General features: G+C 43.9%; 1 protein-coding gene across 3 annotated transcripts in view; it reads right to left on the bottom strand.

Annotated features, from left to right (window-relative positions):
* Hs3st2 (heparan sulfate-glucosamine 3-sulfotransferase 2) overlaps nt 1–27,856 on the bottom strand; it is a 104,436-nt gene that overhangs the window by 17,772 nt on the left and 58,808 nt on the right. Inside the window, exon 1 of one of the 3 annotated variants that reach the window (XM_029532908.1) lies at nt 262–291. The exons of the other annotated variants lie outside the window; for them this stretch is intronic. The gene's annotated coding sequence lies outside the window, so the exon portion shown is untranslated. Of the gene's footprint in view, nt 1–261; nt 292–27,856 lie in introns of those variants that run through there. 3 annotated transcript variants of the gene reach the window in all.

Below are 27,856 nucleotides of genomic sequence, written 5' to 3'. Positions count from 1 at the left end.
GAGAGAGAGAGAGAGAGAGAGAGAGAGAGAGAGAGAGAGAGAGAGAGAGAGAAAGTTTATGTATTATCTGTAGCACTAAATTGATCAGAGATGAGGCACACTTTTTTGCATTGTTTATTTTTGCATATTCTAGGAACTTGCCAGAACATCGTAATGAGGATATATCATAATATTCATAAAATAGTCACTTACTGAGTACCTTTACTGTCTGCCAGTCAGTTCTGAGGTCATGGCTATAAATAAAATAGACACAAGACTCACCCTGGTGAAGCTACAGGCTTGGCAGGGGTGCTAAAGGGCAAAAGAAAATATTTCATTACAACTTGTTAAAAAGAAAAAGGAAGAAACATGTAATGAGTTAATGAAGTTCCCAGAGAAACCCTGAAGGGGCTGGGAAGTCAGGCAAAGAGCACACGCTTACAGGCAGACATCTATGAAGAAGATAAGAGGATATGAAAATGCAGGGCAAGCTGGGGAGATGGTCCAGTGGGTAAAGTGCTTGTTTTGCATGCATCTAAGAACCCACATGAAAGCCACATGTGGTGGTATGTGTCTGTAGTCCCAGCTCTATGGTGAGATGGAGGTAGGGACAAGATGGATCATAACCAGAATGCCCGGAACCAGCTAACTTAGCACACACAGTGGTGAATATAAGACCCTGTCTCTAATGATGTTGGAAGGTGAGGACTGATATCTGAGGTTGTCCTCACTGACACACATGTATCATGCTATGGACATGACATGCTCCTGGACACACACATTCGAAGTTGGGGTTGGGATGAGGTAAGACATAAAAGTACACAAACACCCAAATCGACAGCCACCAAGAGAAGTGCTGCTGATGCAGAAAGTAAAATCAGAACAAACTTGAACCTGATATTTTAATTCTAGTGTCATGATCCACAAAAGGACTGACTTGAGAGATGTTAGTGCAAGAGAGAGTAGTTGCAGCAATGCATGGTGTGTAGGTAGAATTGAAAGAGAGGCGTAAGATAAACTGGCTAGAATGTCACGCAAGATCCAGGAGGGAGGCTTCAAATTCTCTGGGGGAAGGGCTGGAAGTGGAGTGGGGGCTGCGAATGGATAGGTGAATTAATGAAAAAAATCATTAAGCAGACATTTCCAAGGAGGTAAGATGGCTACATGGGTAGACTGAAGGCTACTTATTCCTAATGAAATGAACCACCAACCCACAGATTTATGCATCCACACATTCAACCATTCACCCACCCAGTATCTATCCTATAGAAACACATCAGTTCAAATGTCTTAAATGACAGGTAGAAAGGAAGTGTTTTTGCAAGGATTACAGGCATCCAGCATATGTAAAAGAAGCATTTCTACAAAGTGGAGCTGGATAAGAACATCTTACCTGCATCAAATTCCAGGCAAAACAACAGCATCTAAACAAAAACAGATTATCATCTGTAGAAGTTTGTAGAGGAAGAATGACTCCTAATGTTTCTTATTTTGTCAGTTTGCTCATGAGAACAAAACAAAAGCACTGAAAGGCACTCAACAGCTTGAAAAACATCACATCCCACCCTCCAAAGAGCACCCGAAAAGGAAACAGCTGCCCAAGAGACCGGGTGGCAGAGCTAGAGTCTACAGAAGTTGTGCATAAAAGGACAGTAATTGGGGTTAAACTGTACAGAGGCCAATAAGTAATGCTTTTAGCTTTCACTGTCAAAACTATTCTTCTAACAGATACCATGTGTTCTCATTTACACGTGAAGCTAAAAACTAGCAGGTCTTATAGGACGAGAGTAGAATGGTGAGTACCAGAGGCAAGGAAGAGCTGGGGGAGAGGGGGGCAATTGGCACAGGAATGGGGTCTGACACACTCTCCCAGAAGTTGGGGGTCAAGGCCGCAGAGACCACCTGTCTGAACAGACAAAGGGGAGCTCATCTCTATAGATGAGGACAGGACTGCCAGACTCCATGACATCGGGCACAGAGAAGAGTGGGCTGGGGTTCTGATGCTGGCAGCAGGCATGTAGATCTACTTGGGGCCACAGGGGAGGACCCCCTCGAAACAAACAGGCCATCAAATCCAATCCCCCAAAGCATATTATAAGAGCCGGCGAGTTGCATTGAGTTCAGTTTAATTCCATTGAACACAGCGTTATTACTCAGTGCAGAAATAGGTCACAAGAAAGTTAACATCTCCATAGATTAGTACTTAGTAAATGCAACATCCGTTACTAATTGAGAAAAAGTAAGCTTAAGAAGGCAGAAAGCTGCATCTTCAACAACCACCACCACCAACTCAAAACAGAGCGGCCATCTTAAAGCATAGGCAGCCGGCAGGAAGGGAGCAGAGATATTAGATCAGCTACGTGAGGCTCACGGCAGGCATGGCGCTGCGTCCACCTCACACGAGCTATTTCATCTGAATCTCTCAGTAGCACCAGGTATGTGTCTCTATTAACTTTATGACCTTATTTTTCACTTAGGAAATTAGGTGCAAAAAAAAAAAAAAGAACCCGCCTAAGGTACTGAAAAGTGGAAGCAGGCACAGAAATCCCAGCACTTCCGTTCAGCTGCCTCTGTCTGGGCACCTCCAGGCTGGGAGCCTCATTAAGGCTAGGCAAGACAAAGATGCCCACTAACACAATTAATATTTAACATTGCTCTATAATTTATGGACAACTCAATTAAAACTTTAATAAATGGAGAGATGGGAACTCGTAATGTTAGTGAGAGACATCAATTCTTCTCAAATGAATCTATAAGTCAAATGTAATTCCAACCCAAATCCCAAAAGGACTTAAAAATTGAATTTGACAAAATAATTATAAAGTTTCTATTGGATTAATAAATTAATGAAAAGCGCCAGTTCATTTTATTAGGAGTAAGAGTGATCGAGGCAGAGACTTGCCACATCCCATATGAATGCATGTATGAAAGCTGTCGTAATTAAAACAGTGTGACTGTGGCTTGGGAGCAGAGAGATGGAGAATGAATAAAATCAGGTCAGAAACAACCTAAAACTTTGTTTCAATAACCCTTTCTTTTCTTCTTTCTTCTCGATATTTTCCTCACCTCCATCCTTACTGTTTTCTCTCTCTCTCTCTCTCTCTCTCTCTCTCTCTCTCTCTCTCTCTCTCTCTCTCTCTCTCTCTCTCTCTCTCTCTCTCTCTCACACACACACACACACAATTCTTTCCCTTTTTTTTTCAGTGTTGGGAATCAACAACCAGGGTCTTGTGCACACTAGGCAAGTACTCTACCACTGAGCTACATTCCTTGTCCCAGGGGTAGTGTTTCCAATTACTTGAAAAATTCTCAGTGTCTGGGTATTTTGGTAAACACCAGCTAATCATTTGTGTGTTGGTGGGCTTAGATTTCTTTATTCACTGTTCATCTCAGTATTAAGTCAAAATGACCAAACTAATTCAGTGTTAAGAAGAAAACCATGGGTCCATTGAAATGGACCACTGGGTAGAGGTGTTTGCTGCCAAGCCTGATGACCTGAGTTTAATTTCCAGGACCTACACACAGTGGAAGGAGAAGACTTACTCCCACAAGCTACCCTCTGACCTCCACATGTAGAGTGCAGCCTCTCCTCAACAAATCACACACACACACACACACACACACACACACCAGCATAAACAATCAACAATCCAATGGACATGCCTATCCATGGGCAGGTGTTTACTAGATTTATAAAATTTAGCAGACAGGGGAAGACTTATAACCAGACTACATGAGATAAAAGCAGAAAGGGGAACTTTTGTTCTGACCCCCAAATTTCCAAAGTATTACAGCAGAAAACAACAATAATAGCAGTGACAAAAACATAAAGAGGAAGTAAGTAAAAAAGATATGCTCCACTTCATATAAGGCAGGCACACAGCTAATACGCCAGCACATAGCATCTTTGTAAGTCATTAAGAGAAACACCTCCAAGGTCGGAAAGATGGCTCAGCTGGTAAGAGCATTGGCTGCTCTTGTGTAAGACCTCAGTTTGGTTTCCAGCTCCCACACAACTCACTACAACTCCAGTCCCAGGGACTCCCACATTCTCTCCTGGCTTCCTCAGGCACTGTGCGCACCTAACACATAGATTCACACTCAGGATTTTACCCCTACACATAAGTATTAAGAAAAAACACACCAATAGAAAACCGAAGGAAATATATAATTATTCAAAGACAATATCATCTTTGGCAAAACATTCAAATTCAGTAGCTAGCCAAGTGATAAAAAATAAATCCAAATAAAGTAATGTTTTTAAAAAAGATTTATTTATTTATTTTATGTATATGAATACACTGTAGCTGTCTTCAGACACACTAGAAGAGAGCATTGGATCCCATGACAGAGAGTCCTGAGTCACCATATGGTTACTGGGAATTAAACTCAGGACCTCTGGAAGAGCAGAGGCTCTTAACTCCTGAGCCCTCTCTCCAGCCCCAAGATAACATGTCAAAAATTATTCATTTTACTCAGAAATGTGTGCTCTATATAACTATTAGGGCTGAAAATATGCTCAAATGTTATAGAAGACAATCACTGGCATGCATCCTGTCAAAATACTGAGACAGCTGTGGAAAGGTGTTCAAGGCCACTTAGCATATGCAAGTGGTAAAAATAATAAAGATAACCTAAAGGCGTTCAGTCCCGGTATGATTGTTTCAGTAAAGTGTTCTGCTACGATTACAAGCTGCATTTTAGAAGATGTTTCAGATAGGAAAGGTGGGTGTTTATTAGATTTAAAAAATGATGTAGAAAATATTTTATATGTAACCGCAGGTGTCTTTGGATTCCCAAATGATGAACCCAGTTTACTCCGTGGTCATGGAGTCTGTCTCACATCTCCCCCACCCCCCCAATCACTGTAGAGCATGCTGCTGCTCCTTGTCTGATACTCTTAGGAAATTCTCCACTTCTTCACTCCCAACGCACTTACAACATTCTAAATAAAAACAGAGCTACAGTCCACTTCTGCCAAACAAGTTATAACAGCAACTTCAAAGAGAAAATAAGGCGCACGTGTCTAAAATGTATAGGATGGGGCGCACGTGTCTAAAATGTATAGGATGGGGCGCACGTGTCTAAAATGTATAGGATGGGGCGCACNGGCGCACGTGTCTAAAATGTATAGGATGGGGCGCACGTGTCTAAAATGTATAGGATGGGGCGCACGTGTCTAAAATGTATAGGATGGGGCGCACATGTCTAAAATGTATAGGAGAAGGCGCACGTGTCTAAAATGTATAGGATGGGGCGCACATGTCTAAAATGTATAGGATGAGGCGCACGTGTCTAAAATGTATAGGATGAGGCGCACGTGTCTAAAATGTATAGGATGAGGTGCAAGGAGGGATTAGGGTGAGGCCTCTGGGAGGGGAAACTGGAGGTTCGGGGCTGGAAGGAAACTCGTTTCTCATTAGGAAACGTAACTCCTCGAAGATCCAAGATCGGCACGGTACTCAAGTTTATTAGATACAAAGAAACATAAGTTAAATTCCTTACAATTTTAATTTTATGTTAAATTTAAACTAGTTGGATTAAAATTCAATTTAACTTAAAATCAAAACTTCGTAATTTCATTTTTGCAATAGAAATTACATTTTTTTTTTGTACGTTTTTTTCAAGTACCCCCTTTCCCCCAAATGAAAGTAGGAATTGAAAGTTTCAGTCTCTGTCTTGCTTCTTAACACTGAGTAGCCACTGGCAAGCCACTTCACCTCCAAGCCTCAGTTTCCCTATTATAAAGAATCAAATAAAACCGAGCTGTGGAAAGGATTGGGAGCGGTGTGTGAAAATTTCCTCCTCTGACTCCCTGCTTAGTGGGCTCCCATTAGCTGTAGTTACTACCGGTAACCTTGTACCTGCCTGGGACTGGAGGGCGAACCTAGGCAGAATGCAATTATCCACCCTGGAACAGAGCCAGGACACCTGCGCTGCAAAACACACAGCTGAATGATCAGCCAAGACACCAGTGTGTACACAGCGAGGGGCAGCCCATGCTCCTCTGGGCTTGGGAAGTAAACTGCATTTCACATGGCACAGCTGCTTGGTTGTTTTTTTTTTTTGTTGTTGTTGTTGTTTTTTTTTTTTTTTAATTGTACAACTAATTGGCCAGTTTCCTCATCAGCCACATCTATGTGGATTAACTAAACTAAACAGGCCATTTCGTGTTAAACACAGGTGATTTCTACTACATAACAATGCCTCTGGCAAGACACCAAGTGCCAGGGAATTGGACAGTTAAAGGTAACTTTCAGCCCTCTTGGCAGGCATTTCTGATACAGTAGGTCAGTTTGATGGCTCTTTAAATCAGGAAGGCACAGTATACAGCATACTACACATGTCTTCTACAGATTCAGAGATCTGTCTGACATTGCATCCAATCCTGCTTGTTCATATCCCGACTGAGTACTCGGATGTAAGTCATTTAACCTCAGCAAGCCTCAGTTTCTCCATCTATTAAATGGAATTGTTGCAATAACTGATGAGTTAACAGCTGATATAAGGAGGTTGAGAGTTACGAGGGGAAAGGTAGGAGGTGTAGTGCATCAGGACTGCAGGGTCCTACCAACCATGGTGACAGGCAGAGACAGGTGATGTTCACCTGCAATCAGTTGTAAGGCTATGGAGAGGCAGGAGGGCCCCAAGTTCAAGACCTGCCTGAGCTATAGAGTGAACTCAAGACAAGCTTGGCAACTTAGTGAGACAGTCACAAAGTCAAGAAAAAAAAAGGGACAGTGTTATAGCTCAGTCATAGAACACTTACTTGCCCTGCCCGTGTGTGTGGGGTGGGGTGGGGTGGGTGGGTGTGGGTGTGTGTAGAGACAGAGACAGACAGACAGAAACAATTTTACGTCTACCACTGCTAAGACAAAGATACTTGTGCATTTGTACCAAACCAAAATACTTGATACCAAACCAAAGATACTTGTGCATTTGTATTAGAAGATCTGAAGGGATTTGAAATTTTTCCTCTGAAGGGGTTACAGAAAGATTTATGTAGCTGATATCTGTCTGTTAAGGATGGGGTTGTCTCATATGTGTATGTATGTGTGTGTACATATGTATTTGTATGTGTGTGTGCATGTATGTGTGCATGTGTGTATGAGTGTATGCATGTATGTGCATGTGTGTATGTGGGCATGTGTATGTGTGTATACATGTATGTGCATGTGTGTGTGAATGTGCATATTGTATGTGCATGTGTGTATACATGTATGTGTGTGTGCATGCATGTGTCCATGTGTGTATGTGTGCATGTGTATGTGTGTATGTATGTATGTGCGTGTGTGTGAATGTGTGTATGTATGTTCATGTGTGCGTGTATGTGTGCACGTATTATGTGTGTATGTGTACATGTATGTGTGTGTGTGTGTTCATGCACATGCATTCACAGATGCTCTTGTTCATGCAGGTGTAAATGTGAAGGTCACAGGTTGACATCAGGTTGTCTTCCTCAGTTACTTCTTCTCCAAGCCTCTTGTGTGTCTGGGGTGCTCCATTTCAGCAAGGTTGTCTGGTCAGCGAGGACCAGGTGTGTCCAGCCTGGCTGGCATTAGGATCATGTGCCACCACTCCCAGGCTCCACCTGGGGATCTGGATCTAAACTCAGGTCCTCATGCTTGTCCGAAGACATACTTTACTCCCTGAGCCATCTCCCTGGCCATGTACTGAGATTTAAGAAACACTTTAACTTTTAAAAAGTCAAAGGATTTCTATACTGTCCTTTTCATTAAACATATAAATAACTGGTTTATTAGATGTTCTAGAACAGAAATGTAAAAATAACTGTTTAAAAGTATGGCTCTATTAAGATAAAAACATTTCAATGTGTTTCATAGACACAAAAATGAATTCTCTTCTAGGAAGAGATTTTCTTTAGTACCCACACACCTGGTGCAGTTACTGTAGATGGAGTCACAGAGGCCCACGTTTTCCCAAGGCTGCTATAGAAGTGTAAGTAGATCTTAACCCTGTGACCTTGTATGGAAAGTAATTTCTGATTAGATACAATGTCAAAGGAGGGACATTAGCTTCTCTTCTAGTTGAGCAAGGTGTGCAAAAACGCTAGGATCTTCCTCATTGGATCAAGGGTCTTGGAATGAACGAAGGTGTTTACTAACTGCCAAAGCCTTCCACCAGCTTTAAGTATTGCATTTTTCCTTAAAAATCAATTGTCTCCCAGAAACTAATAGGGGTCTCCCCAAACCCCAAGTTTCTTGTAACCTCCTAATTGTGGTAAAAAAACAAACCAAAACAAAAAAGTCAGATGCACATACAAACATACATACATACACACATATACACCTACCTACATACATACATACATATACACATACACAAATACATACATACACATGCACACATGTACACATACATTCACATACATGCACATACATACTTACATACACACATTTACACACACATGCACATATATACATATATACACATGCACACATACATGCATGCATACATGCACACATACTCACACACAAATACATACACACAAATACATGCGTACACACATGAGACAACACTATCCATAACAGACTGATCTCAGCTACATATATTTTTCTGCAACCCCTTCTCTCATGGTCTTCATGAGGATATTTTTCAAATCCCTTCATATCTTCTAATGCACCTCCCCCACCCACTGCACTTTTTAAGCATATGGAAAACAGACCTGAGCTGTAATCCAGTCACCATCACTTGAAGATTAGGGTACTAGTAACTCTCAACCTCTCTGAGTCTCAGTTCCTATGTGTATGAGATGAAGGAAGGAAAATAGACTCTTCAAGCTTTTGCAGGGTTGAAATAAAATACATAGGCAGTGTCAGCACAGTGCCCTGCACATGGATGATGGAATGATACCCTGCACTGCCTCCATCTCTACTTATTGTCATGGCAACCAAGTTGGATTTTTGATTGTACATTTATCACCAAAATTCTTGAGCCAGAAGGTTCTGTTGTTCTCGGGGCTCGCTCCTTTGTTTAATTCCAAGAATTTATACAAAGATTTGGGTCTGCATACATCCACATTTTTGCTTTTGTCTTTTCAGCAAGCCATATCCTTGTGTAGCCAGAACATAGAGGAGGCTGGGTTGGTATTGATTTTCATGACACGGTGGCTATTGTACAATGTTGTCAACTGCTTCTCTTGATGGTGTGTGCTGTACACTGCCCTTGGTGCTGAAACCATTTTTTTTTTTTAAAGCTTTAATCAAAGAACCTGCAGTCTAACAGAGAAGGAAAATGGCTACAAAGGAAGAGGAAATGCTAAAAATGGAGATGTATTTAAGGTGTGAGGACAGCAAGCACATAACTTGACTCCGGAGAGTGCAGGCTGTGTTCATGGAGCCGGTGTTACTTGGATAAGTATGTATCTTAACACTGAAATAGAAAGGAGAGTGTATTTGCCAGTCCACACCAAAAATGTCAGTGATATCTGATGCTGCAGGCAAGCTGAAGGCTCTCAACAATTAGCCCTATGCTGATGAGATCATTGGCAGCCCTAGGGAGAGAAATGGGTTTAAGGGTTCAGATCTGAACATCAGCTCCGATTGAGAGACAGAAGCCCAGGAATCAGCTTGGAGTCTAGATTTACCCCCTCCTTCAAGAAGCAGACTCTGAGACAAGATTTTTGTGCAATCACTTATTTGGAAGGTATTCTTAGAAATCAGCCAAGGCTATGGACAGAAAGCTGATTATTCTAAAGAGATCCATGCTGCAGTGTGAGTGGGTCACATGTGTCCCTCTGAAGGTCCTTTAGTCTACAAAGCAGAGGCTGACTTTTGTGTGGTGTAATGTGGCTCAGTGCTTGTGTGGTTGTCTAGTATGTGCCAGGCCCTGAGTTTTTCCCCTCTGCTCTGCAAAAGATAAACGAAAAACATCCACCATGGGCACTCCATTTAAAGTTGTGTGAATTGTCTTCTTTGCAGCCAAGAAAAAGTGAAGACCAAACCAAGTGTCCATGGAGTTTGCCAGATGATCTCCCCTGTGCCTGGGCTTGCCCCGAAGTGACACATGTGTCTGTTCTGCACAAGGCTGGCAGGAGTCCTACGCTTCATATGAGGATTCCTTCGCTGGAGTCTGTGAGAAGATGGGGCTTCAGAAGTAGGTCATCCAGACTCCATGTGCAGTGGAGAGATCTAGACGCACAGTCACCTTACAGCACCTTGTCCCTAAGTTGTGCTTCCTGGAAAGCTTTCTGCTGAGAGTACCAAGAAGAGAAACACAAAGCTGTATATCAATTTGTTTACTGCGGGAAGCATCTGTTACTTTGCTATGTTTTGCAAGGAAACTTGGCGTCTCATATTCATAAATGGGTTGCTTTGAGTTTAATTGTACAGCTAACTGGAGCTATAAAGCAGACTTCGTGGCTGTCTGGAGAGGAGTTTGAGGGAGAAGCAAACGAGCCCACAGGACCACTTTGCTTAGAGGAAAATACAAGTGTTACTGTACCCCTTGAAAGCAATGCACATTCAGCCATCCATCTTGGGATGGGAGGGAGTGCCCCCTGCAAGGCGCTGGTAAAAGAAGGCTGTTTTCTCTCCCTCCCATCCTCCTTCCTTCCCTCCCTCCTTCTCCCTCTCCCCCTCCCCTCCTTCTCCCTCTCCCCCACCTCACTTTTCATCCCCTCCCTCTCCCTCTGCCTTTCTCTCTAGCATATGTTTCTCTTGTGATGTAGCCAAGCTGACCCTGAACTTACAGTTTTTCTGCTTCTTCCTCCCAAGTAAGCAACTGCTGGGGATACAGTCATGCACCAGACATGAAAGATCGATTTCTGTATGTATGTATGTATGTATGCATGTATGTATGTATGTATGTATGTGTGTGGACTCATGTACACATGTATGGAGGCCAGCAATTAACATGGGATGTCTTCCACAACTACTATTCACCTTATTTTTCTAAGACTAAACTCAAAGTTCCCTGACTGGCTTGAATGGCCAGCGAGCCCCAGGGATCCCTCTGTCTCCATCTTCCCAGTGCTAGGATAATGGGTATGTGATGTCTTCCTCTGTCTCCATCTCCCCAGTGCTGGGATAACAGACATGTGATGTCACTCTTGTTTCTAATGTTGGTGCTGGGGATCCAAACTCAGGACCTCATTCCTGGGCAGCAAGCACTTCACCAACTGAACATCTCTCTAGCCCCAAGTATTGATTCCTGATATGTTCACTCTCAGAGTTTGAGCTAGTCAGGTCGATTGAAATCTGCGTACTATAGACTTCGGGCAGCCAAGGATGACAGTTAACAAGGTCAAAATGTGCTTGACTTCAACTCAGTGGCACGTGCAAGATCCTCATGAAAGTATCTGGGGAAGAGAGTTGACTCCTTTCAACCTCATCTCCAAAGACTATGGCTTCAATTAGTGGCTGGGCTGTCCTCAGGTATTGGAGGTTGGAGAGGGTGTAGGAGGGGAAGCCTTCTTCTTCTTTCCATCCTTATGGAAGCCTTTGCTCTGTACAGGAGTTTGTGATATCTGAGGTGTATATTTCAAGAGTGAAAAATGCAATGGTTTGGGGCAGATGATGAGATAGGCATCTACATTGGATCAGAACCTGTCAAGTTTCATAGGGGATAAAAATGATGGTAAATATACTTTCCTCCCTTTTGCAGATGGAAAAACTGATAAGGAAGGTACCCAGGGTTATGCAACTTAAAAATGGCCAAGTATAGATACAAACCCAGGAGCCTGTTTCTGTAGCACCTGCATTGGAATATGACACCCCAGAATGATCGCCAGGACCCAGGGAGATTCACAGTGTGATGATCCTTCAACCACACAGTCCTGGACAGCAGGATGTAAGGATCTGTGTGAGCATCCGCACACGCTCTGAACACTATTGAGGTTGAAGCATTGCTGGCCCTTCTCTCCCATCTGGAGGCAAGGGAATCTAGACTTGAGGATCTGTTCATCCTCTTACCAGTATGCTCTTAGTTAGGCAAGCTGATGAAGCCTCTGTTCCTTGGGTCTCTTGTCTATAAAATGGTGATATGAAGCCTATAGAGTGCTCCCCGATATACAATAAGCATGATGTCAGAGCTAACGTTGTGGAATTTAGATCAAGGGTGTCTATGCTTCTTGATTGATCCTCTATTTTCTTTCCCCTTCCCCTGGTCTCTGTTACTTGACCATCACAGGTAAACCCTGGACCCTTTGGAAGGATCTGCCCTGGTTTCTAGAGCAGGTCAGGAAGTTACCCTCTGACATTCTTTCAATAGATGTAAAAGACAGCCTGATGTCCCCTGTGACTGGCTATGTGGGTGCCCCAGCTTTCCCATCGTCTGATGTTCCCCTGTGACTAGCTGGGGGGGGGGGTGCCCCAACTTTCCGCAAAAGCAGGACCCAATGTTACTGTTGGCTTATGTTCAAGATCCCAGTTCAGTCTAGTATGACCACAAATACAAATAGAAGTCTCGTTTTAATTTCTCCCTGCATCTGTATTTTTCCTTAATTTAGAATTTAGAGCCAGGAAATGAGGAGGGCTGTAGTTAATTACCAACCCCAGTAGAAGGAAATAAGGATAAGGATACAGTTCAACCAAACAGGCAAACAACCAAAACCCAAACAAAAGTCTGAACTCATCTCGGCTGGCATTGGTGGTATTGTTCTTTAAAGAGTCATTGTTTGTTTGTTTATTTATTTATCTATCCATTGATTGATTGATTGATTGTGGGGGGGAGGGGTGCACGGGTTGGGTTCCTACATGACAAGGCACTCGTTTAGATATCAGAGGACAACCTGCAGGAATCAGGTCTCTCCTTCCACCACATGGAACGCAGCTCAGGTTGTCAGACTTGGTGGCAAGCATCTTTACCTGCTGAGCCATCTTACTGCCTGCTGCCCTGGTCCACACGCACACGCACACGCACACGCACACGCACACGTACACGTACACACTATAGTGCCTCTCTAGCCATATGCCATTTGTTTAGATGGTGCTGTCTGTGAATCCATTTGTTTAGATGGTGCTGTCTGTGAATTGCAAACTTCCAATCCATCCCACATAGCACAGGCCTTCCACTTTAGCTAGGGCCTGTCATGGCAAATCAGCTCCCATCCTTCAACTTCTGCCCTTCACGAACTCTCTTCAGTTTCCTAGGCCTCTCCGACTCCTCTAACCTTCTTTTAAGGGGCGTTGGACTTCCAGGCTGTTGCGGGATGCCAGTCGCTGGTACAGCTCAGCTGGTGAGACTCTGAGTCCCTCAGCTGTCACCTTCTGTCCTGTGACCGACAGAAGTGGGACTGGTCAGCGTGCTTTGGAGCTGGAGTCTAACGTTGTTACCATAAGGAGATCTGGCTTTTCCCCAAATGGAGCATCTGGATATCTGGAATATTGCCGTGGTCTGAAGATCCCAGAGCAACTAAGTTCACCTCCCTCATAGACCCCAAAGGATCTCTTTGGAAACCCCTGCATATGTTACTTTTTAATTATGAAATAAGAAAAAATGATTTTTTCCCATGTGAAATTTCTGTCTTAAAATGTTCTCATAAAAAAAAAAAAAAAAAAGCCACTAAGAGCTACAAAACACATACGGCTCTAGGGAAACATGCCCGGGTGGCTACATCCTGCTGGCTGACAGCGGGCAGCCTGTGTGTCTACCACACTTGTATTTATTTATTCTCCTTTTGCTGATATTTATTAATTACTATTAAAGTGTCCGAGACCTCAGGAGATGCTGGCAGAAGACCAAGCAGGGGGCCCAGAGCTTGCTCTTAAGGAGTTTACAAACAAGTGGGCGGAGCACTGTTAGTGTAAGCTTCCTCCCTCTTCCCTCCCCTCCCCAGCTTCCTCCACTTCCTCTCCTTGTGTCTGTGTGGAGACCTGAGGTAGCTGTCAGCTTTCTTCAATCACTTCTCTGCCTTGTTTATTAAATGTTTAGCTTTATTTTTGAATTAGCATACACAGTATTAAACAGCGTTATGACACTTTGAACAGTGTGTTGAGTAATCCTCTTTCTCCCCCTCATCTCTCCCACCCCCCATCGCCCATGTAATCTAACCCCCATCTTCCTTTTCTCTTTCCTATCACATGTGCCCTTTAGCTCTCTTCCTAACCTTCTGTAACATCTACCGAGACCGAGTATAACAGCCAATCTTGGTTTTCAACTTGATTAAACCTGAAATCAAATGAAACCCAAGCAACTGGACAAGTCTGTGAAGGATTGCACTGAGTGGGTCATTTGAGGCTAGAAGAGTCACCCTAAATCCGAGCCACACCTTCTGATGGCAGCACATAGAAAACGACAGGGGGAAGGAGACATCTGTCTTTTGCCTACTTGTTTTCACTATGGCTGGCAAGTTCATCTGCTCTGTTTCAGCCATTCCTTTGCTGGTGTTTGAGACCACTGCTTTGGGATTCTAACATAGACTGAAGGCTGGTTGCTCTCTAGGACACTTCTGGGACTCCAGGACCAGATCTGGATTGCTGAGATAACTAGTCTCATGAACTGAATAACACCCAGACCCAAACCTTGGCATTTCTGGAGGACTTGGACTGCAGCCTGTAAGCCACTCTAATAAAGAACATATATATATGAACTGTAGCAGTGCTTTCTCTTTAGGGAACCCTGGCTACTACGTAACCTGCAGCTTGCCAACTTGGTAGCCTGGCTGTCAGCAGGTTGTGTGGATCCCCCCACCTCCTCAGCACTTCAGGCATCACAGGCATGAGCTGCTACACCTAGCTTCTTACCTGGATTCTGAGGGATCTGAACTCAGGTCCTCGTGCTTTTATGGGAGACATTTTTACTGGATGAGACATCTTTTCAGGAGAGTACAAATTTGATGCTGTTCATTTGTTTTTAATGCTATGAAGTATTTTCTCCAGCTTCCTGAGTCCACTGGAATCCTTTCTGTCCAATTTTGCCAAGAAAGCTAGGGTTCTGTTATAGACATTACATAGCCCTCCGTACCATCCCACAGTCCACAATCTATTCCGTCCATTTGTTCCTAATCCCACCGATACCCTGCAGGCTTTGGTTTCTTTCAGCTGGCTTCCTTTAAATCTTATAGGTCCAGCATGGCAGCTGCAACGTCCACATGTGAATTTTGGTGCCTTCTCTAGAGAATGGAGTGGCTGGTGAATGAACAGAGGGGAAAAGAGAAAATGAGAGAAAGTACAAACAGCAAGCCCTGAGGGTAGCCTTTGGAGCTGGCTGTGCTCACACGGATTCGACTCTATCTTCTCTCAGTGTCTGCTGAAGCCATAGAGGAGCATAGGGAAGGAAGAGGATGGGTGGGTCATGGAGCGCCTGTTCAAGTCAAGCAGTGGTCAGGCACATTTATAGGTGTCCTTGTCGGTCTTCTCAGCCGCCACACAAGACATGTGCTGGTATTATGGACGTTTCTCAGAAAGTGAATTTAGATATTTTCCCAAGACCACAGAACTAGGAGTTGTTAGAAATAAGGTTACAGTTGAGTTTAGCTATGAGGTCACAAGTGACAGAAACTAACAATAGAGTTGATTGTCACATATGCTCTGGAAGTCCAAGGGTTCATTTAGTCTCAGGTTCCTTTAGAGCCACGAATCAAATGATGTCCTTGGTGCCCACTGTCTTTATCAGTGCGTGGTCCTCTCTCCTTCTCCCCTCAACCCTCATTTTCTCTTCTGTATAGTACCTGGTATGTCCCCCCAGGGCCTTGTACATGCTCAACAAATGCTGAGCTGCGCCCCAAGCCAGCTCTGTTTTATTTTGACATAAATTCTAAGTTGCTCTGACTGGCCTTGAACTCTCTATGTAGCCTAGACTGCTTCTGAGCTTGTGATCATTTGCTGTTTTAACATGGATTCTACCGTGTCTTCTTCCAATAGTACCAGTGTCTGAACCAGCCACGAAGGGGGCATGATCAGCCTGTCACTGAGAAAGCCTTTCACTTGCTTCCTAAGGACTAGGCTCTGGGGTCTATACTAGCCCCACACAGAAAGAGGAGTGAGAGGACCACATAGTGCCCTGGCCTTCTCAGTGCTGTCATGGTAGGCATGTGCTACCATCCCTGGCTGGTTCTGCTGTGCTCTGTGTCTTGTCCTTACATTTAAGACTACTTCCTTGGTGTGTTTGGCAGAGATGTCCATCCACACTTTTATTACACAATATTTACAGCCTCAGATCTCAGGGAAAAGCAGTTTACTTCTAGTGCACTCCTACTCCAAATGTTAGGGAATTTAGGATTAACTAGGTTTGGGTTCCAGGCCATCTCTGAACACATTACAGTGGCTAGCAGACAAGAAGGTTCCTGATTGGTTAGCCCAGGCTACAGATCCACCTTCATGGAAGAAACGTAATCGGATACATTCCTCAACTGGGACCACAAAGCACAGAAGTTGTTCCACAGTGGAAAAACAAAACCCAAGAGGTGGTACCAACCAAAGAGGGAATAGATGCTGGGGAGGCAAAAACAAAGGATACCATCCGTACTTTGCAAATGCAAATTATCTTTTCCACAGCACTATTGAAGAACATAGAAACCGAGATAGAGCACTTAGCAAATGTGAATGTTTCTCAAGTCATTTGACTGTTCTCTAATACCTACCTTAGCTGAGAGTCCTTAACCTTCCCACAGGCTGGACTCCATTCCTCACAGAGCTTTGTGGACCACTAGAAGCTTTCTAGTCTTCATCATCATGGTTCAGGCAGTCCCTGGTTGACGGTTATGGGTTTCTTTGTGGCCCAATGGCCCCTGAGCCTTGTCTGGATAATCCCATCCATGCTTTGAAGAGAGGAGGCTGGTGGACTGCCTTATCCTCTCCAGGATTTCAGAGGAAGAATTCAGATACAGATGGACTTGAAGGGAGAACTCAGTGGTGGGGTTGCTACTTTCAAATTAATTTACACCACAGCGTTCCCCAGAGGGGCCGACAGACTGATGGATGGCAGTGCCTCCTGGGTGTGCAGCCACATTAATGCTGCCCTGAACTCAGCTCATTAGCTCCAAGTCACTCTCCGACCCTCAGCGCACCTCAGACACAGTTAATCTCATGCAAAATGGGGCCAAATCACTCGGGCCATGTGTTCACAATGTCAGGTCCCTGGGGTGGCTTCCCCACAGGGCTGCCAAGCCTGCAAAGGGTGTTGAAATCCATGACTCATCTGCCATCTGTCTTTGCCCTTTCAAGGACACAGGACACCTGACAAGAACACAGTGCACAAAGGGGCTCAACTGCTTTCTGATGGAACTTCATAGTAGTAGTCTCAAAGACACGAGAGCTCATTACATCAGCAGTCCTTCCTGCAGGACATCTAGAGATCTCTAGAGATGATCTGTAAGGCACCAAAACACATGGCGGATTCATAGGAATCCAACAAGGCAGCCGTTCAAACTGGTTATAGCTGCTCAGAGAGCAGAGCCTGGATTTGGGGTCATCTAGGCAGAATGACAGGACTGGCATTGGATTTGCAGTCAAAGTCCAAGTATTTGTACTTCTAATGGCTATACCAGCCTCCCTATCTTTAGTGACTTGGTGTTAGATAGAAATAAAGGATGTGAGCCCTGGAGTGAGACACATCGATGGACCGTCAGCATTATCTCTCCATCTACCTTTATGTGAGCTAGCACAAGAGACTTCCATGGGCTCCTTAAAGAATAATTAATAACAATATGATTAATATAATTATTCATGTGATTAATAGTTATAATGATGATGATGATGATAACAATAATATCAATAGTAATACAGATCTCATAGGGTTTAGTACTTGATTCTAGGTATACAGTAAGTGCTCAAGAGAGTGCTGATTGCTGGCTGCCTCACGCAGGCTTGCTGCTGCAGGCTTGATCCCCAACCTCTTACATACAGTTTAGTATGACCCTTAAATTCCATGCTTCGTGGCAGTTAAGAGTTTATCCCACTGGGGTAACCCAGCTCTGCAGGGCCTGCCAGACAGGGTGTTTTAGCCCCTAGTGTATTCCTGAAGTGGAGAAGGATCAGACAGATTCCAATCTACCCACACCCTTGCAAAGTATTAGGGTTTAAGTTCTAAAAAGTTGAAAGACACAGAACCCTGGCTGCTTTTGGAACAAGTAACAGAACCAGGATCCAGAAGAGAGATGCCAGGAAAGTCAGGAGGCCATCCATTAGTTCAGCTGTTTTAGCTTCCCATGGGTCTGGAGGTACCACAGGCCCTGGCACTCGTCTGGACCATGACAGGTCCCAGCCCCCACAGATGTCTCTGCCGGTTCTCAGCAGTGAAGGCTCGGTGAGCAATGACTTTTCCCAGACAGCATATGGCACTGGCAGAGTCTGGTGTTCCAGAGACACAGACTTGTAGCCATATGGGCCTGCTGCCTGAGCTGCTGTGGTCAAGTCGGGTCACACAGGGAAGCAAGGGTTGGAGGACTCAGGTGAGAATCTCTGTATATAGTCTGGAGAAGAGCTGAGCTCGGGTCTTTCAAGAGCGAACTCCTTACCAGTTCCCAAATTTGCAAGCAGTTTATGGAGGATGACAACTCACTGCTGGGTTCTGGAAGTTTCTTAATTTAGCTTATGGTTGCCATAGGGTCTATCACTTACAAAAATATCCAAAGAAACCCTCTTCTGCTTCTGACCTTCCTGGTGGTGCCTTCTCACACTGACTCAAACTTGGCCGTGTGATTTGCTCTGACCAACAGATTATAACACATGTAACACATGCAAACACTCGAAACTGTTGGGCACCAATGTTTGCCCTCTTGTGGACCCTGAACCTTTTGGCTATCACTTGAGTAGGACCAACATCTTACAGAAAAATGGTTGACCATGTGGAGGCATGATGGCTATCATGATTTCTAGACCAAGCGGCCACATGTCTGCCACCTCACATATGACACCTGCAAGATGGCCACAGATGCAGAGATGAATTCCACCGAGTTCAGCTAAGTCAGACTCAGACTGGAAGAACCATCCAGGTGACCTAGAACCAAGCCAGCACCATAGAGAATAGTTAGTTCTATGTCTGGTGACTTCTTTAAGCCAAGTGTCGCAGTGGTTTGTTGTACCAGAGACAACTAGAGCACATAGCCTCTCAATCCAACAAAACTTGGATAACTGCGGCCTCTTACAGCGCTAATAAATTTTCAAATAAGACGTTTGCCTCAAAGAGAGTGACTATATGCTCAAAATTAGCTGTGCCAAGACAAAAGCATTCATATACCACATCTCTCTTCCAGCCTGGGCTATCTGTCCCCTAAAATTTCCTGATGGATTTATAGTAGAGGTCAACAGAAAATGGTCCAAGACACTCACCACTAAATGTCTGTTGTGTTCCAGGCTTTGAATTTGCTGTTTTAGAGGTTGCTGGTTATGTTAGCCTCCAACGTTTCCATCCCATGGCATATGGAATAGATTCTGCTTCCGGACTTGACAGACTCAAGTTACAGGAGTGGTGTTTTCTGAAGGAACACTAGGATCTGCTAGCCCAAAAGCTCCTCTCTGCCTCCCCCCTTCTTTTATTTCTTCCTTACTCCATCCCTTCCTCTGTCTTCTTTTTTTCTTTTCTTGAGACAACATTTCACTGTGTATCCCAGGCTAGCCTGCAAGTCACAATTCCCCTGCCTCATCTTCCCAAGGGCTGAGGTCACAAGCACAATCAGCTCTTGAAGGCTTTATATAAATAGCTCCTTTCCAGCCAACAATGGTGGTACCTATCCATAATCCCAACACTGAGAAGGCAGAGGTAAGAGGATCACAAATTTGAGGCTAACCTGGGCTATCTAATGAGTGTCAGGCCATCCTGGGCTACATAGTGAGCAATGATCTCAAAACATTAAATAATAAAAGTCTTCTTTGCCATTTTGACTTTCATAGGTTATGAGCCCTGTAGTTTAAGCCATAGAGCCAGCTAAGAGAGCAGACTGTCGAATAGGTTCATGTTTGGGACTTTAAGACACAGTTGGTGGAACTTGTGGGACATAGGGGCGCCCCTTCCTTCTCAGCAGAGTAGCCATCACCTCCTACTACAAACCAGGTTTTTTTTAGCTCAAGTATTTGCATGATCATACAGGCAATAGGGGCTGACGTGTGCTGGCCAGAGTGGATGAAGGTCCCCCAAGATATGCATTCCATTTCAGGAGAATCCCACTGTTTCCCAGCTAACTGCTAACAGACAGGAATGAGGGTCCCCTCTTGCCAAAATCTCCCACTTTTCAAGATAAATCAGAAGTGTTATTTTTTGGTATGTTTTCATTTTTAAGTATGCAGCCAATATTTTTTCCTCAAAATACCATCTGAACTAAACACAACTTGTGGGGGTAACAGCAGCCCAGGAGCCTGATCGACTGTGTTTGTCACAGGATGAAGCACAGGGCAAATGACAATGAAAGGATACAGTTAGGAAGGACCTTATCTCCTGGAAACAAGTCGGAAGTCATCATCTTCTGGGTCGATACGAGAAGTGAAGAGTAGATTATTAAGTAATTCCTTCCTGGCTTTATCTCCAGGCTGCTACTTGCCATCTGGATGCCCTACTGACAGATCACAGGGCTGGCCCCCTTCTGTGCAGCAAGATCTACAGGCCAGCTTCTAAAACGTTCATCTCAGAGTGTCTGCCCTGCTGCTGGCTTGTTTGAGCACACCAGCACACACATCTCATTTCCATCGATAATATGCAGTCTGGAGAGTAGGAGACATCTGTAGCTGTTATAGCTGATACCCAAGTAGATGTTTATATGCTCGGTCACTTCCCCATGGGGCAATTTCAGTTCATTTACACCTCCAAGCTAGGACTACCTTGGCCCTGGAAATGCATCCATGTTCCTGCCAACATTAGTGAACACACACACACACACACACACACACACACACATTGGTAGCCTATAAGCCAAACCTCTAGCTGTTGCTACTGATATAGTCTTACATAGTTCTCTAGGACTTTGGCCACCATATCTCAGACCCTTGCGAATAAAAGGGTATGTGCCCAAGTCATACATCTGTCAAATATTTACTGATCATTTACTAGACTAACCTGAAAAAGCCAAACTCTGTGGTGCGCGGAGATAGGCCTGGGATGTGTCTAACAGATAAGCTACCTTAGAGGGCTCAAGTCCTAAACCGGAAACTAGGAGGGGGATGGAAGAGGTTGAGCTATTGAGAATGGTGTCAAAGAAGGCTTCACTCTGGAGATGTTAGAGTAAAAGCCTACAAGGAGTGGGGGAGATAGTGGTGGTCTGGACAGGCGCACAATCCCCCAGTGTGCTCCCCCAGTAACAACGAAGCCACCATTGCTGGAGGGTCAGGAGAGAGGGATGCAGGAGAAATTTAAAAAACAAAACAAAACAACAACAAAGTACAAAAACAAAAATGAAAAGACTCAGCACTTATGCCAAATGTGACAAGAAGCAGAGAGGTCAGGATCTAGTCTTCTCCTTGTGATCTGTTCTACAGATGCTGCAGGATACTTTGTGATGCTATTTGGGGAAAGATAGAAGGGAGGCGAGAACAGAGGAGGAATCAGTTAGGAGGCTCTGACGGTCATCCCCGAGCACCTGACTCTTGCTGGCATAACTTAGTGTCTGGGCTTTCCCAGGAGGCTTTGTGTTAACTTGTCTAATTCTGCAACAAAACATCAGACAGAAGCAATTTAACAAGGGGAGGGTTTGTCTTCTCTCACAGTTTGAGAGTCAAGTCCATCTCAGCAGGGCAGGAGCAGGAGGCAGCTGGTCCCATTGCATCCATAGCCAAGGAGCAGAGAGGGGTGGATGCTGGTGCTCAGCTCACTTTCTCTCCTTTTTATTCAGTCCAGGATCCCAGTTCAGTGAATGTGTGTTTTCCCATCTTGTTGGGAAATACACATCTACATATCCACATACATGATCTACCTACATACAGGCCTCTCTCCTAGATGATCATAGAACCTATCAGGTTGACAATCAATATTAACCATTACAGGCTTTGTGGATGCCCTGATACTGCCTGTGAAGTGCTGTGATGTTGATGACTCATACCCGAGCAGGCCAGAACACCTCGGAGGGCAGTAGTTGTGTGGAGTGGGCAAATGGCTCAAGTTCATTCTATGCTGGAACGAGCTCTCCATAAGCACAGGCAAACTTCCCATGCTTCCAGCAATCCTTGTTTTGTTTTCCCTCCCTGCAAGTTCAGGAAGGTCCACCATCATACTGCTTTGTAAGCCAGTGCTAGCATTTCAGATTATGACTGTCCGGCATTCCCCTTTAAGGTGAGCGAGCGGTGTGCATGGCTGTTTTTATACTGTCTTCTCAAGGAGTGTGTCTCCAGCAAGAGTGTGGCTCTGAGTCTTTGATTTCAGTCTGGTGTGAGCCACAGGACAACTCCAGGGCTTCTTTTGAACTCTTGATCTAAAGTAACAAACAAGTGGCTGAAGATCTTCAATCTTACATGGCAAAGCAATTTGCAAAAATTTGTCCAACTCCTATTTCCGTCAGTCTGAGGCTTTCTTGGTTGATAGCCTGGATCAACAATCAATAACCACATTTTCTGTTTCTAAAACAACAAAATCCTGTCCAAGATCCCAAAGCTGCAACTTAGGGAAGGGGACTTGAATCCACAGCAGCCCCATGCTGACACCACATCTCAAATCACAGCAGTTGGGTTTCCTCGTAGATGCGCTGGAAGATAGGCCAGCTGAGGGGGGGATCAGCCAGAATCAGCTCTGTGTCCTAGGCTTAGTTTTACAGAGGCCTCCTTTTCCAGCTTGGCTGGGCTGTTCGTGCAACAACATAAATCCCACGTGCAGCCCCCGGTTTTGCACCTGTTAGGAAGACGCTAATGTCATTGTTGATCCCACAGCTGTTCCGATGTTCACAAACAGGTCCATCATAAATCCTCAAGGGATGGCATTTATAAGCAGTTTTCCCCCACAGAGTCTAGCATCAGAGGTCCATAAGGCTTCTGCTTCATTAATGGGCCATCTTCATACTTGTTAATGTCTAATTACTGACACTAATGGCTCCATGTATTTTAAAAATGAAATTATGAGTTATATTCAATTAGGAAAAACACTTGAGAAATCACTGAACAGATCTGGAGAGGGACACAGAGGACTGGGAGTTATGCACGTGCCTTAGCTCTTGGGACCTGAGCGAGCTGCAGGAACAAAATTAACTCCAAGAGGAAACGGATCGATGCCTGAAAGCGGAAGACGGAGCATGAGTGTGTATGAACTCATCAGAGATTCACAGCAGTCCTGGATAGGGCCAGCCTTGGAAACAGATCTAAAACTTAATCACTGCTGACTTTAAAATACTTCCCAACTTAGCAGTCTCTGGTTAATATGCATAGAAAAAAACACATCAAAAACGGAAAGAGAGAGGAAAAAGGATCTTGTATGATCCCTGCATGGAGAGATAAGCACTATTAAACATGTGTTGTATATCCTTCTGGACATTTATGCTTCCATTTGTGATTGTAATTTGGTGGCCATGCAATTTTTGTTTTAAAAAAATGTTTTTAAATAGAAACAGAATCAAGCTAAATAGTTGCTTTATTCCATAATCATTTTACATGTAACTGTGTACTGAGGATAATATTCTATCTCTATTCACACTTACTTTTTAAATAGCTGTATAGTATTCCATGCCAATCTCTCCCATCAGCATTATGTTCAGCAAAGCTGTATCAACTACTACTGCATTTACTTTGTATCCTTGAACTTCTTTTCTGAAAGAAGCTTCTGGCATGACTGAGTCAAGTTAGCCAAATCTCCTTCCAGAAGACTGTTGGACCATTCAGCACAGGACATTCCTAGAAGCTCTGGCTTTGGAGGTAGAAAGTTTCTTCTATTGGCTCAGGGCATTCTTCTGAGGAATGAGTTGACTGTTTCTCCTTTGATTTGTTGGTTTTCTACTTGAATCCACTTATTAATGTCTACTATGAGACTTTCTTGTTTGCATGTAATAACTCTTTACTTATTAAGGTGCTAATCCCTGACTTCATGTGTTCAGGATCCTGCTGCTAATTTTACTGTCTGCTTTCTTTACAGTTTAAAAAAAATTAAAAAATTAAAAAACTTAAGATGTAAGATATATAAAAAAAATGTAAGATGTCCTGTGTTTAAACAGATGATACAGGTCTTCTTTATCTGGCCTACCTTCTTAGGTTTTTTTCTTGGTATACCCTGTCATGGGCACTGAACTTACATCTTCCCACCATTCTGTTGATATAAAATGGTTTTGATCTTAACATGTAAATCTGCAATCCCTTTAAGACTGATTTTTGGTATAACTGAGGGAAGGATCCTTTTCCCAATGACTAGACAGTATCCCAACATTACCAGCTAAATAAGTTTCTCCTACTAATTTAAATGACACCATATCACATATTAATTCTAAACACATTTATGGATTTTCCTCTTACTTGTTGTTTTTCTTCTATTGTCATTGTTTTTTTAATTATTAATATACTTTCACGGTATTTAATGCAATATTCTAAATCTCTGTGTCCAAATAAATATTCACTGTCTAACTGGTCCCCGAATGAACTTCAAAGGTTTCCTTTTAACCGGATATAAAAAGGGATGACCTTGAAGGTGAGCCACATCCAGGGATGTATCATATCGTACCGCCACCATTCAGGGGCTCTGTCTACGCATTCTAGTAACAGTTTAGCATTTTCTTCACACAAACTCCTTTTGAAAAATACTTCTGTTTTTGTAGGTGTTATATTCTTGTGTCCCCCCAATGTTCCAATTGTTCCAGTGTGTGTGCTCACACACACACACACACACACACACACACACACACACGCACGCACGCACGCACGCACGCACCACACACACACACACACACACACACCTCACACGCATGCGTGTTCCTCCTCACTAGTTCATTTCCTTGGAGTTTTGAGCAGACAATGCTACCCTCTGTAAGTCATGGACAAACATGGCTCTTTCTGGAATTCATATCATATATATATCTGTCTCTCTGCTTCTTTCTCTCCCTCTCTCTGTCTCTCCCTCCTTCCCTCTCACTGCCTCTCTGTCTCTCATCTCTGTCTCCCTTTCCCTTCCTTCCCCTCTCTTTGAATTCGCTATCCTTTCCACAACAGCACTAAAGAGCTGCTGGCATTTCCAGGCTCTACATTCTGGGTTTAGGTAACGACAGGCAGGTAGCTAGGTGTCTCTATAATGTGAAACATTATCCTGCGTTCCCAATTTAGTCTTTTGTTTATAGCTGTGACCACTGACTTCCATCAGTGCCCAATTTAGAAGCTGTTAGCTGGTGGTACTCTCCCTTCTCCTGGCCACTGCAGTGAGTTAATTGTTTGATCAGGCTTCCTAAAAGCAAAATGTTCTTGGAAGAAGGTTTTCTTGGCTCAGTAGAGCACATCTCCCCTAAACTCTCCAGATGTGTATATCCTTTTGCTAATTTTGCTGAATTTCAGCTTCAGGGTTATTCAGGTTCCCCATCTGTATAATCAACGTGAATACAGTCACCTGATAGCCAAATAAACGTGGAGTGGCTAATTTATGTTTTTTTAATGTCTACAATAGCATACACATTCTAGATCCTTGAAGATATGATTAAACGCTGCCACAAAATCTTTTTGGCTTGTCAGGTTTTCCCAGGATATTCCCATCATTCCTGGGGTGTTAGTTTCACAGTCTTTTTTTCATAAATTTCTCTAGAAACGGTTTCTGTGACAGTATTTTACTGCTTAGTAAACATAATTTTTAAATATTTTGCCATTTTGTCTTTCTAATATTATATCTTTGAGTTTATCCTCTCTCCATTTCCCCTCCCCATGTTCCCTCCCTCCCTTCCTTTTATTATCTAAGCAGAGAGCTGCCTTCTTTGATTTTTTTATTTTCTCTAAAATCAGCAGTTCTTGGGGGAGTTCTCTGTCTTGTCTTGTCTGTCTGTCTGTCTGTCTGTCTGTCTGTCTGTCTGTCTGTCTTGAGGCTCATGGATCTAGAAGCATGGTAAATATGTGACTTGTATGTAGTCAGTTATTCCAATAGGTTTATTCTAGGGCTGTCAGCTCCAGTTCCCGTGAGAAGCCCTGTCGCCCACAGAAGTCTCCTGCAGCCACACTTATACGAAGCAACCTAAAAGTTCTGACATGGGCTAGCTCTGGTATGGACACTGGCCTCAAACCATACCAGCCAATCCAAGTCTCCTGGCAGCATGGGGTTTAGAATGAGAGATGGTAATTACGTGTGTCTCTTTGCTCAGATGGATCATCACCAGCATGGTTCCTGTCCATTGTTCTTTAGGGTAGCCTGAGTTTTCTGTACTTTGTGAAATGCCCTTATAACTTTGTAGCAAATCCACTTCTTATTCTTCTGTATATGATTTGAATATGTTCCTGTTATTCTCAGTCAGATGATACTTAAATGAGACAGTCACCGAGGGCTAGGCAGTCATCATATCACCACGCCTAGGATAATACAGTGTCATATTGTCATAGTTTCCACTGATGAAACTGCCAGGATTGTATGAATGTCAGTCCCTCTGTTACCTTGGAATTTAAATCTCCCCATAACTGCCATAAAAATGTTTGTCTTGTACATCAGAAGTCACCTGGTCGTACAAGCTCCAGGCCAGGGCCCTTCAGACAGAGTAAGGTATCCTGCCAAACTCAACATGGGGAGAAACTGTAGAGCAGTTGGGAGCTGCAAAGGAAGAATGGGAATGGTGGCATCCAGCCACATCATCACTGAGCCTTTTAGATACAACATGTGTACAAGTCCTGTGGACTGAGGTGAATCAGAGGTGCCATGGCAGGAGCTGGTGACTTTAAGGAGAACCAGAATAAGCGGCCTAAGACAGGATGCTGGAAATATTTGTACGAGTGTGTGTGTGTGTGTGTGTGTGTGTGTGTGTGTGTGTTTCTGTACATATGCATGCAGTGTCAATGGAGGCCAGAAGAGGGCATCAGATATCTTGGCTCTTGAGTTCAGGCAATTGTGAGGTCTACTATATGAGAGCTAACTGAACTCAAGTCCTCTGGGAGAGCAACTAGTCCTCTTAACCATAGAGATATCTCTCCAACCTTTAGGTCAGAAGTCTTAAGGATTTTTTGTTTGTTTGTTTTGGATGAGCAGTATAGAGCCTAGAGAGCTGTGTAGAATGACTAAAGTGAGTGGCGTGGCTATTTTTATGGATGCATTTACGAGCAGGAGAACCATCTTATGGCCCTGCAGGGCCCAGTTGCCAATGATATCTACAAATGCTCAGAGGCAAGATTCTGGAGTCATGCCATTCTCAAACACTCGTTGTGAGTTCTATGCTGCTGGAGGTCTCAGTGAGTCTCTTCCACATGGAAGGCTCTTTCCATTTCTAGTGCAACCCTCACTCCTAGCATGGAGTGAGGAGACTGTATTCAGTTGCCATGGTGGTAACCTCCAAAGCCTGGGTTTTAGCTCCATGAGAGCTGTGTCTTCTCCCAGACACTATGGCAGATGCCAACAAGAGCTTGCTGTCAAGATTCTGATATAGCTGTCTCCCGAGGGGCTCTGGCAGTGCCTGGCAAATACAGAAGTGGATGCTCACAGTCATCCATTGGACAGAGCACAGTTTCCCCGATGAAGGAGCTAGAGAAAGTACCCAAGGAGCTGAGGGGATTTGCAGCCCCATAGGAGGAACAACAATATGAACTAACCAGTACCTCCAGAGCTCCCTGGGACTAAACCACCAATCAAAGAAAACACATGGAGGGACTCGTGGCTCTTGCTGCATATGTAGCAGAGGATGGCCTAGTGGGTCATCAAAGGGAGGAGAGTCCCTTGGTCCTGTGAAGGTTCTATGCCCCAGTATAGGGGAATGCCAGGGCCAAGAAGCAGGAGTGGGTGTGTTGGGGAGCAGGGGCAGGCAGGAGAGGATAGGGGATTTTTGACATGTAAATAAAGAAAATATCTAATAAAATACAAAGAGAGAGAGAGAGAGAGAGAGAGAGAGAGAGAGAGAGAGAGAGAGAGA

This window comes from Mus pahari, chromosome 1, assembly GCF_900095145.1.
Source record: "Mus pahari chromosome 1, PAHARI_EIJ_v1.1, whole genome shotgun sequence".
Classification (NCBI taxonomy): Eukaryota; Metazoa; Chordata; class Mammalia; order Rodentia; family Muridae; genus Mus; species Mus pahari.
Note: the sequence above shows the minus strand (reverse complement) of the source record. Positions and strands in the feature narration are given on the sequence as shown.